The 14,021-nt window shown below is 40.1% G+C and overlaps 1 protein-coding gene across 1 annotated transcript in view; it reads right to left on the bottom strand.

Annotated features, from left to right (window-relative positions):
- The window catches only part of FAM135B (family with sequence similarity 135 member B), a 138,520-nt gene that overhangs the window by 40,563 nt on the left and 83,936 nt on the right, over positions 1–14,021 (bottom strand). The gene's annotated exons all lie outside the window — the stretch shown is intronic.

Genomic DNA, 14,021 nt, shown 5'->3' with positions numbered 1-14,021 from the left:
TGAAGTGCATCAAAAATAAGTCAGTATCATTTTCTCTGTTTTATAACTGAGGAAACTAAGGCTCAAAAAGATCATATGAGCAATTCTTTCCTGAACCAGGCGTGGGCAAAGGACCAGCACCACAGGGCATCCTGAGTTTCAACAGATACTGTCTCCCCTCAAACAGTACGAATGTTTAAGACATACTGAGTTGGTTTCTGACCACTGACCCCAGTATATGCATTTGTCCAGGCCAAGCATGAGCCTGGGAATCCTCTAACTTGGAGAAAAAGCAAGACCTGAATGGACCTGAGGGCAAGGTGAGGAGGTGCGTAGGGAAGCGGCCGTCCCACCTTGCTTTGTCCTCACTGTGTTCCCTGTAGCAAGGCATGGCCATGGCTGGTACAAGAACCAACCAAGGATACTTTGCCAGAGTATCACTTTATTAGGGAGATATAGCCAACATCTGGTCACTCGGCACTGCCAAGAATCAGCAGAGCCAGAGCTTAACTGGATATATCTCACTTATTGCAACTTTATTGTAGAGAGAGAAAGAAAAAAAATAAAAAAATCTAAAGGTAAGAGAGAAATAACTTATCTGAAGAAAACTGACATGGAAATGCCTGGAAAACTGCCAAGAAAATATTCCTTCAGCAAATTTTAAAGGATATAGGCTGATATCAGTCTGTTTTAGCTTGATGCCAGTTTTCTGAGTGGGAAGAAGTTTCTGATGAGTATAAGGTTGGAGTAGCCCCAACGCATGGGCTGCCAAGGGCAGGGGTGGAAGTGGCCAGCTTACGTTTCCATTTACCCCCAGGTGATCCCCCCCCCCCCCCTTATAAGGCCAAGGCCAAAGTAACAGGATTGCTTGAGACTATCCTATCTGATTGCGCACGGGCACAGGGGTCGGCATGGAGCTGATGAATGAATTATTTAAAAGCACTTCTCCGGAGCATGCCATTTCTCTTGTAGTGCTTGGCACAATATGCCATTAAATATAGTGCACTGGCATCATACTGCAGGCACCAAAGAATTTGGCTCTGTTTCACTTTCTGATGCATAGAGCCAGGGGCAAATGGTCACTCTGAAATGCTCTTTATTTAATGAAAACAACAGGGAGAACCACAGCTTCCTATTTAGAAATGCCAGGCTCTATTAAATGCTGCCACTCACTGCCACAGAGAAAATGAGTGCAGGCCTGGATCTCTGTTCACGTACAGCTAGAGCTAGGGGAATAACTGATTTACAATTCAGTGCCCAAAACGGGAAAAAAAAAAGAATGTGTTAGGTCAAGAATGTGTTAGGCGCTTCTCATAAAGAAAGTATTTCCTTGTCCATAGTGAAATGAAAAATTTGGGGGGTTGGGGGGCTTTTTGTTTTTTTGTTTTGTTTTTTTTTCCCAAGGCATTCTTAACAGCGATTGCAAGTTATCAAATTATTGTGGCTTAACACATCAAGACTTATCGTCTAAGCACATAACAGACCTCTTAACCTATTACAGATATGAATTAAAACATACCTAGAGTACCTCTGTATATTGTGAAGCTAAATAAATTATCATTTAGTGAAACATACACCATGGTACAGCATTTTGTAGCATTTTTTTTTCTAAGCAAGGGAAAGGTAATCTGTAGGATGCAGAGAAGATGTTCTTGTGGAACATCTATTCCATCCTTCTGTGGCAAATGCTAATTTCATGGTTCCCCACAAAGGTGATGGACTGAATTCGGTGACCCCAACATCCCTATCTATGTTGCTGTCTCTGACCACAGTGTTTAAGCTCCCCCACTTGTTAGGAAAATGGCATACCATCGGGCTGCAGCGTCTAAGAGGAGAAGCATTCTGACACCACATTCTCTGCATGTCACTCGGCTTTGAGAAAGAGCCTAAGTCTCCGGTGCACTTGCTCCACAGCTCTTCCATTTGGACTTTCTGAAATTTGGATCCTTTTTTTCCCTTCCTAGGTGTTCACTGAATTTAGCTGAAGCTGACTCAGAGTTGAATGTCACAGTAATCAAACACTGATGATTCGTCCTTTTATGATGACGTATCATCATTGGCATCAGAGGACGAGGATCACGATTGTTGCCCTGTTGCTAAACACAGGATCAAGCTCAGTATTCTCATTTAAGAAGCAACCTATAGCAGCTTCTAGCAACCAAGCTGGCTTTGTTTATTCAATGGATCATCACAACGAAAACTTAACTTGGACCTAGTGAAACATCCCAACAAACTGCACTAGAGCTACATCAAGGACTTGAGACAGCAGCACACGAGGCTGCCCTTTTAAATCAAAAGAGCAGCCACCTCACATCCTGCTGCTCTCTTAAATTAAAACTATGCTCAGCAGCAAACTTGTCCATATATGGAGGAAGAATTAATTACTTCAAGCACTGGAGCTCTAATTTGCGTAAGGTAAAGGATGGATTTGTAATGTTACTGTGGTCTTAAAAATTGTTTATTTTGGAGATTATGTCCCAAATCTAGAGGTGGTGGTAAAGGTGTTAGCAAGAAGTACTTATGGTACTTATGACCTGGTGGAACAGAAATCACACCTAAGTGATGCACAGCAGCAACCTGTGTTAGAGGAATGGATCTGAGCTAAAAGGTGAGCTCATCTGTGCCACCTATTGACTTTGTATCAGCATTACCTGTAGGCTGAACAGAGGAAAAAAGAGCCCACAGCTAGCAAGTGGGGATGTTGGTGATGAAGCGGATACGGATCCTGATCTACAGGAAAGGAGAAATTAGATGAAGACATGAGATTGGGGTCCTACACTGGAATATGAGTAAAAAGAATTGGGAGGAGATGGATTGCTAGATTACTCCAAGAGAGAATATTCTGCTTCTGTATTTCCCCTTTAACAACTGGCATAAGACTGACAAGCAGAAATAGCATATGTTTCTTAGGCAACATTGAGATGAGCGTTTGAAACCGCTGCAGAAGAAAAGATTCAAAGACAAAGACCAGGATCCTCCTGTTCAAAGAGAGGAATATGTAAAGAACCAGGTAGGAAAGAGTGCAGAAAGGATACTAAAAAGACTATCATAAAGCTGGTCCCACTCATATGAGATGATGAACTTCCTCAAATGCCTTTCATTTCCACTTCAACGTTTTGCAGAAAAAAGCTTTATCTTTATTAGTTTGACACTCCCACAAGCAAAATTAGCATTCAAGCGTCATGCAATAGAAAATAAGAGATTTCCCTTTCTTGGGGAACCTAGAATTAAAAAGAGCAGGACAAAAGAATGATAGGAAGAATAGGACGCCAGAACATCACAGCATTTCTGTATTGCATGTCAAGCTGAAGGCCTGATCTTTTGCTCTAATCCAGAATGCTAATTCCTGTTTATGAGCAGGACCTTTATGAATTGCACCCCATGCTTTTCATACTGCTTCACTTTGTCAGGATCGCTTTGAATTCTAATCCTCTCCTCCTGCTCCCACTGGCTTGTCCTCTGACAGGACCTTTACAATCACCATTAACTGAAGATAGCTTCATGACCAGGGGGTCATTTTGCTATGTGATCGCACAGGGTCTCAAAGGAGAGAAGGGAGATGGGTACAAACCATGCGCACCCAAATTATTTACTTGAGAGCCTTGCCCAGAATTCAGTGTGGAGATCTTCATAATCAGAGCAGTGGCCGCACACTGGCTCATTAGCTTTGTCTCCTCAAATGGAGAAAACACAAGAACAATCATAACACTACTTTTGGTCTGCTCCTAAACTCGGTAAATAGAAACATTATCACCACTGCCAAACAATTGTTAAAGAGGAAATATTTAATTGTCATTTTGCAGTGACAAATTATTTCAGCTTTAACAGGTTCATTTTTTAAACAGTCTGACTTTTTGTTACTAAGGCAGATTTTTTTTTCTGTTTAATTGTTTCTTTCAGTCTGTTACACACAGCCACACCTCTACCAAGTAGAGGTCCTATGAGTCATAAAGCGGTGGGAAGCAATCACGTCTCTATTGATAGTATTATTATTTTTTATTATTATTTGCAAATGTTCTTGCATGTCTCCCTCTTTCCACTTGCTTCAGGATCAACTTCTCAGTTTTCCCTAAAGATGTGGGCAAGACAGGCTGTCTTGTACAGGCTCTGTCAAACTGCATCAGAACAGAAGTCCAGCAAGACTTGTATTTTGCTACTGATCATAGACAAGTATCAAATACTTACCAGAGAGACAGATGTAAACAAAGAAAAGAAAACCCACACCTAAAACCTGACAGACATGCCTTCAGGCAAAGTCATCTTCAAAATGCTCAAATGTTGGCTTATACCACAGTCCCCAGAGTTCATGTCCTTCCTGAACAGGTACTGTAGTAATTGTCAGTGTTGTCATTTTTCAAAACTGTGGCAAACCTCTATTAAGTTCACAGAAGCACCTTCCGGCAATGAGTTCCTCTGGCTAGTCTATGTTCTATAAAATTGAAAAAAAAAATCTTTTTATTAGTTCTAAATATGCTATTTTTCAGCTTGATTGAATTTTGTCCATTCTTGTATTGTGAAAAATGAGGAACAGAAGGTCTCTTGCAAGATCCTGCTCCAAGGTTGGTTGTAAAACCAAATAAAGCAGATCAGTTTCCATTCCTTTCCCAGCTATTTTGCTGAAGATAATTCTGTGGCTCAGAAAGTTCCAACATTCAGATAATTTCAGAGAAGTTTTCAGAGTGACCCAAGAAGACCTATAGGATTTTTTCTCATAGCTATGCGTCAAAATCTGTTCCTTCTGGAGTGTTACTTTATTTCAACCATTCTCTCCCAAAGAGAATCATTTATATCTCTGGCTACAAGCACCTTCCTCCTTGCAAACAGTTAGTCTGCATGAGAAATGCTCTGCTTTGGCCTAGGTGCTGTATTGCTGGTCTCTATGTACTTTGACACAGGAGGGTATAGTTCCTTTTGCTGCCAAGAAACATCTCCATGTCTGGAGCTGTCATTATGCTGCATTGCTGAAGTCCTCACTCATGACACTCTCAGGCAATGAATCATTTATAGCTTTTTGACATGCATGCAAACATAAATCAAATTGCAAAACCAATTATAAAACAATACATAGGCCTTCTTCTTACTTTAGAACAGCGTAATTTCTATTTTAACACTGAAACAGCAGTAATGGCTAATCAGAAACTTTCCCGGGTGTGCTACTTTAAAGAAAATTACATTAATTTGCTACAATTTACTGCAAGGTAACAGGGAACTTTTGAATAGCTGGAGCTGTATAAATTTGCATAAGCATTCCAATTTCACAAGTTCATTTTCCTAGCCCAGTAGATACCTACTGTATTATGCATAGTGCACACACCAGCCCTGAGGTAATTTACACTCAAAGACAATCAAATTTCATAAGCCATGAGTAGCTTACCATTTATTCTGCAGGCCATCATTTTATGTTTTTAAATAAAATATTTCTAGTGAGTTTAGCAGAGGAGAAAAAGGGGCTGGACTGACAGCTCTGGAGAGTCAAACACTATTTATTTACCAGAAAAGCACAATATGCAGAGCAGAAACAGTGCTTTACCACCCCCAGGAACATGACTCAACACTGTTTTGGAGAAACCCCTCTAAGTAGTGAGAAATAAATTGAGAGTCTTATTTAGGTCTTCATCCTTGCTTCTGATCAGCCAACTCTACATCTACCCATGTCAAAGTTTATTCCAGAAGAGACCTTACAGATTGCTTCAAGGCCTAACATAAAGCTGTGAGATGACAAAGACTTTTGGGTTGGGTCATCAGAGAGCAGACATACAGTCCATCAACTCACCATATGGCATCCTCTTACACATAAAAAAGTTTGGGAAAATCTTGGGGACATCATGCTGAGGAACAAAGATGGGAGCAGGCTGCTGGTGTCATCTGTCTTGCTAGAAGCCGGAGGCTACAGACAAGTGATAATGCTCCTTCATACTGCGTGATTCCTCCAGCTACCCTGGGATCATAGAGTGACTGAGTGCACAGACAGCATAAATATACCAGGCTTTTTTCAAATACCATGCTGTGCAGCTGGGGATGGCAGAGGTAAATGCTATTGTAAAACTGGACTGACTAGAAGCTTTATTTCTCAAGGCTTATGCCAGCCACACAAGTAGTATAGCTTACATGCAAATTGGTTGCATCTGGCTTACCCTACATAAGCTTTTAGACCCAAATTCTCACCTGGGTAGGCGTGTGTCTCACTGCCTGAATACTTGCACACATTTATGAGTTATGCAAGGAGCTGAAACTATGAAGTTTTTAAAAAATGTGCCCAGTCACAACATATTGCACTTGCAACATCCTTCATTTCCACTAATGTCGGTATTCTGCTTATCCTACCGCAGTCGTGTTTGCCAGATCTAAAGAGTCTACCATGAAAGAACAGCCTATATTTTTATCTCATTTCAGACTGATTCTTACCCAGAAGTTGAAAACTTTTTCTGTTACAAGTTAAATACAGGAAGTTAGGAAATATTGTTAAATGCTAGTTCCACTTCCTCTTGCAACCCTTCCTGCCAAACTAGGAAATTAGCGTTTGCAAGATATATGAGAAGGCTAGAGCCAGGCATTATGGTGCCAGATGCCATTATGGTGGAGAGCATACACTCAAAATGCAAACCCCACAGTCACGATGGCAACTATAACTATAGCAGCAAAAAGAAGTTCTTTTGAAGTATCGGGAATAGTAGGCAAAACATAGTCCAAGTCACATTTCCAAATGCATCTAACTGCTGTATTCACCTCTCCTAGCTTTTGTCATCTAGTCATTTAGTGTAAACAAGTGATCAAGGTTCTCTCTAAAGCCTGCTTGATTCAAGTAGGCTATTTAACTTCTGTGCAGGCAAACAATCCTGTGCCCAGGACTTCTCAGACTTGGAAAAAAAGCAGAAAAAAATGAACACTGAGCTAAATAGGGTAGATTGAAAATAGAGGTTTTTTTCTGATTTCAGGGCTTTTACTCAAAATTTTTGCCCATGCTTACTTGAAGCACTACCCAGTTCTAACCAGGAATTGCTTATTTTTTTTTGCTACACATCAAGATATTCCAGTACTTTAAATATGCGATTAAGTCCAATCAGCTTCAGAGGAAGTTATTCTTGTACTGAAGGGCTTCTTATATTTTCCTTGTTGTGTTCATGAAGCTTCAGAAATACTTTATCTATACTGACTAAACCTTTGACTACTGTCATTCACCTCCGACTGGCAAGACTTTTGAGAATCACAACATATTGACCCATCTCTAGTCTCTTAGCCCATTTTTCTTCTGTTAGTCAGACTGCTGAAACTTGTCAGACCCTTGGAGAACTTGTGAGATCACTGAAGCACGGACAGTCGTTTGTACGCAAGCTGATATCACCGAGACTGCATTTCTAAGTGTTACTTTCAAGCACTGCATCAAAACTTATAATTCACATTAACTGAAACCGGTTCTTGGGTCGCTATGATTGGCATGGTGGCTTTGAACAGAGACACAAGCTCTTGCTGTCACACAAAGATTTGTTTCCACAAAACAAGACAAAGTGGCAGGAAAAACAGGGATTCTCTTTTCTCATTCCCCGGTCCCCAAGCTGCTGTCTGGGACACCTGCCAACAGCAGAGTTAGCTTCCAGATGATGGATCTCAACTGTGCTGTTGTTGGCATCTGTGCTCCCGTTGGAAAGGCCGTCAGCTCGGAAGCTGTGGGAGCTGATTAGGTCTCCTTTCAAAAGCTCTCTTACCATCAGTCAGTGGGAATTATTATAGTGTTCCTTAGGGCATATGAGGATAATTTTTCAACAAAGTACAACCAGGAAAAAAATACTAAGAAAGAAAAGCCAAATCATAGAGCACTATATCAAAAGGTAGGGAGCAGCCAAGTCCACTGCCCAAAGCAAAGAGTAGAAAGGCTGTTCCCGCTGTCTGTGCGCTCCGCTTACGGGCAGAAAAACACATTTGTTCAAATCCTCCTCCTATAAACTTCCTTAAAATCAATGCTGAAATCTCAAGACAGGCAAAGCTTTAATTGGAAGAATGTCAGTCAAATGAATGATAGTACAAGCCACATAATGTATTTCAGCCCCAAAATGAGAAATTATGGTGATAGGAGCCAAAGAAGGTCTTCTGTATATAATTTTAATGGTAGCTCTGAAAGAGAAGTAAATTCTCCATGCTGAGTCTGCCTTTTAACCACTCTACTCACAACTACTCTAAATTAGCTATACAAAATTTTATTTCAGTTGTACAAATCTAGGTGTGATTGACTCTTTCACAGTGCGATGCAGAGAAATAGGGAGATTTTTCAAAGAGAATTCAGCAGTCTGATTCTTCAGTACATAAGCATTGCAGAACAGCAAAAAGCAGATATGAAAAGTGGAACTTCTTATGCAAACGCCACTGATTTTCTAAAAGGAAACAATTACAAGTTCAATGTGAATGATGCCTAAGGATTTTCTCCAGGAGAGGAGTCCATCACTGTCCTGGTCTGTACAAGAGTCTCACAGGAATCTTCAGGTGATTTCATAACATCTGCACTGGACACCCAGGGTGAGAATATTGCATTTTTTCAACATATGTTAGGCTTAATCTCAATTTAACCCTAGTTTTGAACTCTACTATCATGTGGATCATTGCTTTGCTTTACTCTGCCTGTGCCAGGTCAAAAAATAAGAGCCACGGAAAAGAAATGTGCCAATGGTTAAAGAATGCTAATGCCACATTATTAATTACTATGTTTTCTGCTACATCAAGGAAATCATTCACAGTTCTTTGCAAAGATCAGCCATTTATCTTCAGGCAATTGAAAATTAAAGACTTCATCAGTTATTATCACAAATGATGCCCTACACACGCTGATTAAATATACATATCAATATATCTTATAAAGAATGGTATATTGGCTCTCCTAATATTTCAGAATAATTATGTGTTGGACATCTGCTGGGGTCCCAATCACATCTAATAACAATTTGCACAAGAAATACATGTTCCTTTAAAACCACCCACTGCAAATGCATGCTAACAGATAAAATATGTACTTTACATACCAGACTCACACCAAAGCAGAGAAGTCTGAGACCAAAAATAAAACTATCTAAATGTAAAATTAGCAATCAGGGCTGAAACTGTGATGTAAACTATACTTCTGCAGTTTGGATTGGTTGCATGAAGCAAATCCAAATGAAAGCTATGCGAGCTATTTTAAATATTCAGGTTTTCACCAGCAAAATCAAATCTTAACTATGCCTTAGGTATAAATGATCAGACTGTTTCTAAAACATATCTCTTGAAACACAGTTAATGAAAAAGAAAAAAAAAAAGACTTGATAACTTCTCAGTCATGTACACATCAGGTTCCTCTTTATGCAGCAGGAGATACATCCCTACCAAACTCTCTGCTAGTTTCAAAGGGAAAAAAGAGAAAAATACACAGTACCTTTCCTTTAAAAGGAAACAGCCGAGTTTTAGTCTCTTGCAAAGTTTTAGTCCTTTAACAAAGCTAACACCTTCCTTCCCTTCCCTCCCCTTCCCTTCCCTCTCCTTCCCTTCCCTTCCCCTTCCCCTTCCCTCTCCTCTTCCCCTTCTTTTTCTACCCCTCCTTTTTCCTCTTTCTCTTTTTCTCTTTCTCGCTTTCTCTCTCTTCTCTCTCATTCTCTTTCTCTCTCTTTTTCTCTCTTTCTCATATTTTCTTATTTTGGAGTCAGGACATACCAGATGTGCTGAAAAAGGGAACACTGAAACAAAATTTGAAAGATGGTAACTGAGCAGACAAGTAGAAAAAGGAAAACCAGGAAACTCTAAAGTAACATTCCTACGTCTGAGGGGGATTGAAGTTTGCAGCTACGCGTTTCTCTTCTCCCAACTACACGGGGCCTGCAGGGTGTAGTACAATTCCCATGGTGGATCTTACACAGGCTGTTCTCCAGCGCACAACCTTCTTTGACCAAGAGCTGAAAAAGTGATGTATCATGGGAAAGTATAGCCCAACAAGCCTCAACTATGGAAAAGAACGGAAGAATAAAGCACAGATGACTCCTATGTGACATGGCAATGTGAGTTTGAATTACGTTTTGGGTGTTAGGCTGAAATAGCAAAGGTTTGTCACATATTGCTGGAAAGCTTAAAAAAGTTGGTGAATTTTCTGTGTGAAAGAACTCCTTTATGCAGTTTTGTATGAAAGACACTCCTAGCCCCCATATTAAACCATGCATAAACTTTAAGTCTACTGTGATAGCTACATGAATGCTAAATGGGAAAAGAACACTTCTTATCAAGCACCAGTGCCTTATTAATGCGAAACCATACGACTAATGAATTTGATTAGTTAGAAGTCATTTTTTTCCACAGTGCAACTGTTAACCAAATGAAAATAAAATTACTGTGAGTACAGCTTATTAATAACCTGCAGTATGTCATTGACTCAACTCGATTATAACACAGCAGGCATATGATATACAATATTACAGAAAATATTCAAATAGCCTGAAAACAGTGGCTACAGACGAGCGTATGGTACAGAGCAAGGTGTACAACCTCAAAGGTGTGCATGCCAATTTAGTGTTCAGTTTTGCAAAGAGCCTTTTCTGTTTGTTTCATTCTAAATGTAGGATCTCTACATATTTTCCAGTGCCCAGCTTTTATGGCTGCTGTGATCACCTGAAAGCGTGAGCCAGTGTTACATGCAGGTATGGAGCGTGCGACCTCTGAAACATTTTCTTCAACCTCCTCACAGGGAAAACAGTTTACCAGTCCCTGTGGGGTATTCAGATGCCCACAAGGGAAGTCAGCCACATGCAGCTCATGTGTCTCTTTTATCCAGATATCCCAAGCCTACAGTAGATATGACCCTATTTTGAACATGTTGCTAACCTACTGAAATATATGTTCCACAAGAATATAGATTATAAGGTGAAGAGAGCTTGGGAAAGTATTAGCACATTTTCTTAATCTTCATACTATTGGTGTCTTGACTACAAAAACAACTTCCTTCATGTTACCTGACAACAAAAGGCACTAATCAATAAGAAATAGCTATGATGTCTTTATCTTTGCTTGAAATGAAAAGCACAGCGTAGCAGAGAAGTGAAATCTCTTTGTCCTGCAGTGTATCCTGGTTTAAGAAACTCCTTCTATATAGCTAGATTGAAAGTATTAGGGAAGGAGGGAGGGAGGAAACAAGGAAAGGAGAATAGAAGGTCCCTGCTTGCTGAGCAGGTGACTGGAAAAAGAACAGAAGGCATAACAAAAGTCTACCAAGGCTTTAATAGCAGGATGGATTATTGTAACTACTCTGCTAAGCTGAGAAATGAGGAAACTCAGTGGTGTTCAGAGGTCACTTAGGGAAAGCTAAGGAAATTGGACATGTGCAGTCCAAAGCTGATGATATTTAATTAGTTTCTGCCTTGAGAAGTCAGAAATGCAGAACAAGGAGTCTTCAGGATCTATCACTAAGCAGTGGCACCTCAGCAACCCAAAACCAGAAGATTAGCACAGTAAGTGGCAAGAGAAGCTGGTGACTGATACAAACTTTCTTTAGAAATGAAGGCAGTCACTTGCATTTGCAGGAAGGAAAAAGCAAATTGAGTGCATAAACTAGCTGAGAACTTCCACAGTCATTTAAAGGGCCTATTCAGCCCATGAGCTCACTAATTAAAGAAGCAAAAGGGAATGTATGACCTAGGGATGATATGTCAATGTAAAAGTTCTCTTCTTCATATTCAAGACATGTCTGGAAGACATGACCTTATGGTATTAGCATCAGATTTTAATGCAATTCTGGCATCCTGAGAGCTTAACACTGCTGTAAGTCCAACCACTACTCTATTGAAGCTGCATGTTCAAATCTTGTCGGAACAGTGTCACTAGTCATCTACTGTGTATGTAACACTAGCAAGAACATATTATTTTGTGACTTTGTTCCTATTTCTTCTTCATGACTTTGGAGAATCTATGTTGAACCTATGAATTTGGTCAAGTCAGTAAGTGCCTCAGATATAGCAAAACACCCATTTGCATGGGGTTTTTAGGTTCTGCAGATCCTAGACTTGAGGAAGAGGGATGTAATGGGAACAATTCAGAATTCCTAACCATTACAGGTTTCCACTCAAATGGAAGTATTCCAGAAAAATAGTCTGGCTGCAGCTGGAAGAAAAACAGCTCTTTTCAGTTCACCCAGAATAGGTAAACCTCAATTAACATAAAGTCCCAGCAGAAAAAGAAGGGAGGCAAACAAGCTCACAGAGAAAGAGGAAGTGTCCATGATTTCTCTAATAAAATCAGAGGATAACTTTGATGAGAGAGAAACAATATAATAAGCATATAGAAAAGAGTGAGCTGGAGAAACCAGGAAGTGACTGGCCTTGGTGTGCCTGAATGCACTGGCAAAACTCAGAGAGTTTCAAGAGGGCATAGAGATGTCGAACTCAGGTGTTTGTAGTTGAATAAACCCATGTGCAACTCTTGTTCTTCTGGTTAAAGAGTCTCATCTTTTACACTCAAAGATGATTAAACTTAGGCATTTTTCTGCAAATTTCATGTGTTGCTTACATCAGCAGTTACATGCCTTCAGAGGTAAAAGGAACAGCTAACATATCTGCAAGGGTAGAAATACAGGGGCAGTGTCATTTTTCCCTGGGTTACAGGGAACTGGCATTATGCCTACCTCCACAGTAGTTCCTTTCCTAGCTCCTAGTTGGTATTTTTTTTTCCATTAAACCAAGGGAAATAGTTATTATTCAGTATCATACATCGTGGAAACTGTGTGCAAAAGGGCCATCACAATCTATTAAATTAAAATACTCAGATCAAGAACAGATGTCATGGCCAATACAGGTTTCCAAAGCTAAGCAAATGTACATTTGACCACGTGGAGGTGGAGTGTCCAACGTTATATTTCTGACTGTTTGGTGTGTGACATTCTGCAGTACAACAGAGTGCTAAAGCGGGTTCATGACAGAGTGCTTTCACTTTGCCATCTAATAGGTCACCTGCTAGGATAATAATTATGCTAACATTTAAAAAAATAATAATAATAGCTTCTCATCAAACAAGAACAGTCAACAGGGATGGGTAGAAAATAATGTTTGAAGCTGAAGAAAACGTGGGAAGGAAATTAGGTTTCTTAGTCAACATCAGACGAAGACTTTTCCATGAGGAGTGAAGGAAAAAATGGAAATGGAGGGCCAGTCATTCCACTTATCTTTGTAGACTGGAGACTTGCCCAGAGGATAATGAAGAGCAGGCACTACTCTCCAAAGAAGTCTCTCTCTCTTTTGTGATAAATAGAGAGATACAGAGATTAGATTCCTAAGATAAACACTTAAATTGGTTATTTAAATTTATATGATGTGACTGTCTACCAAGGAGACAGAGAATGAGGTCAGTTTGCCTGCCAACAGCACACAACAACCCGATGGTCAGGACAGTAGCTTCAGGCCAAACATTCTCTCACAGTCTGGGTTAATTCCCTGGTAATTGTTCTGCACCAGTCTCTCTAGGCCAGTGTATTTTTAATATTTATATAAAACCGGACAGCTTCAACAGGAAAGGTTGAGGGAAGCTGAGGGTAGCATGTTAATCAGGATACTTGAATCGGGGCTTTGTACCATCTTGATAATTCCAGTACTTGGGGTTGAGTTTCTCGATCTCAGAAAATAATTTTGACAAAAACACTTCAAAGCTAGTCCTTTCCTACAAAAAAAATCCAATTAATCGGTATTTTCCAAGCAAACAACTTTGTACTAAAAATTGCACAACAAGCTCTGCTTATCACCCGCAGTAAGCGGTAAGATCAAAGGCATGCACAAACTGTGGGACCTGCCTTGAGTAAGGTAATGTGCATAATACCCCTTCACCAACACGCGCAATACTCATTCCTCACTGCTCCAGGCACAATCCTGTTCAGGTTTCCCTCTTGCTGCCAACTCTTAATTAGCAGTAGGTCAAAGTCCTGAGATGTTTGACCTGCTGCTAATTACAACATCCTTTATAAAGACTCATCTCAGGACATAAGACCTGAAAGCCAGGATCTTCAACTGAGTAATTAATCTCACCCTAAAGCAGACTCCTGGTCAGATGAATCC

This window comes from Apteryx mantelli, chromosome 2 (genome assembly GCF_036417845.1).
Source record: "Apteryx mantelli isolate bAptMan1 chromosome 2, bAptMan1.hap1, whole genome shotgun sequence".
NCBI lineage: Eukaryota > Metazoa > Chordata > Aves > Apterygiformes > Apterygidae > Apteryx > Apteryx mantelli.
Note: the sequence above shows the minus strand (reverse complement) of the source record. Positions and strands in the feature narration are given on the sequence as shown.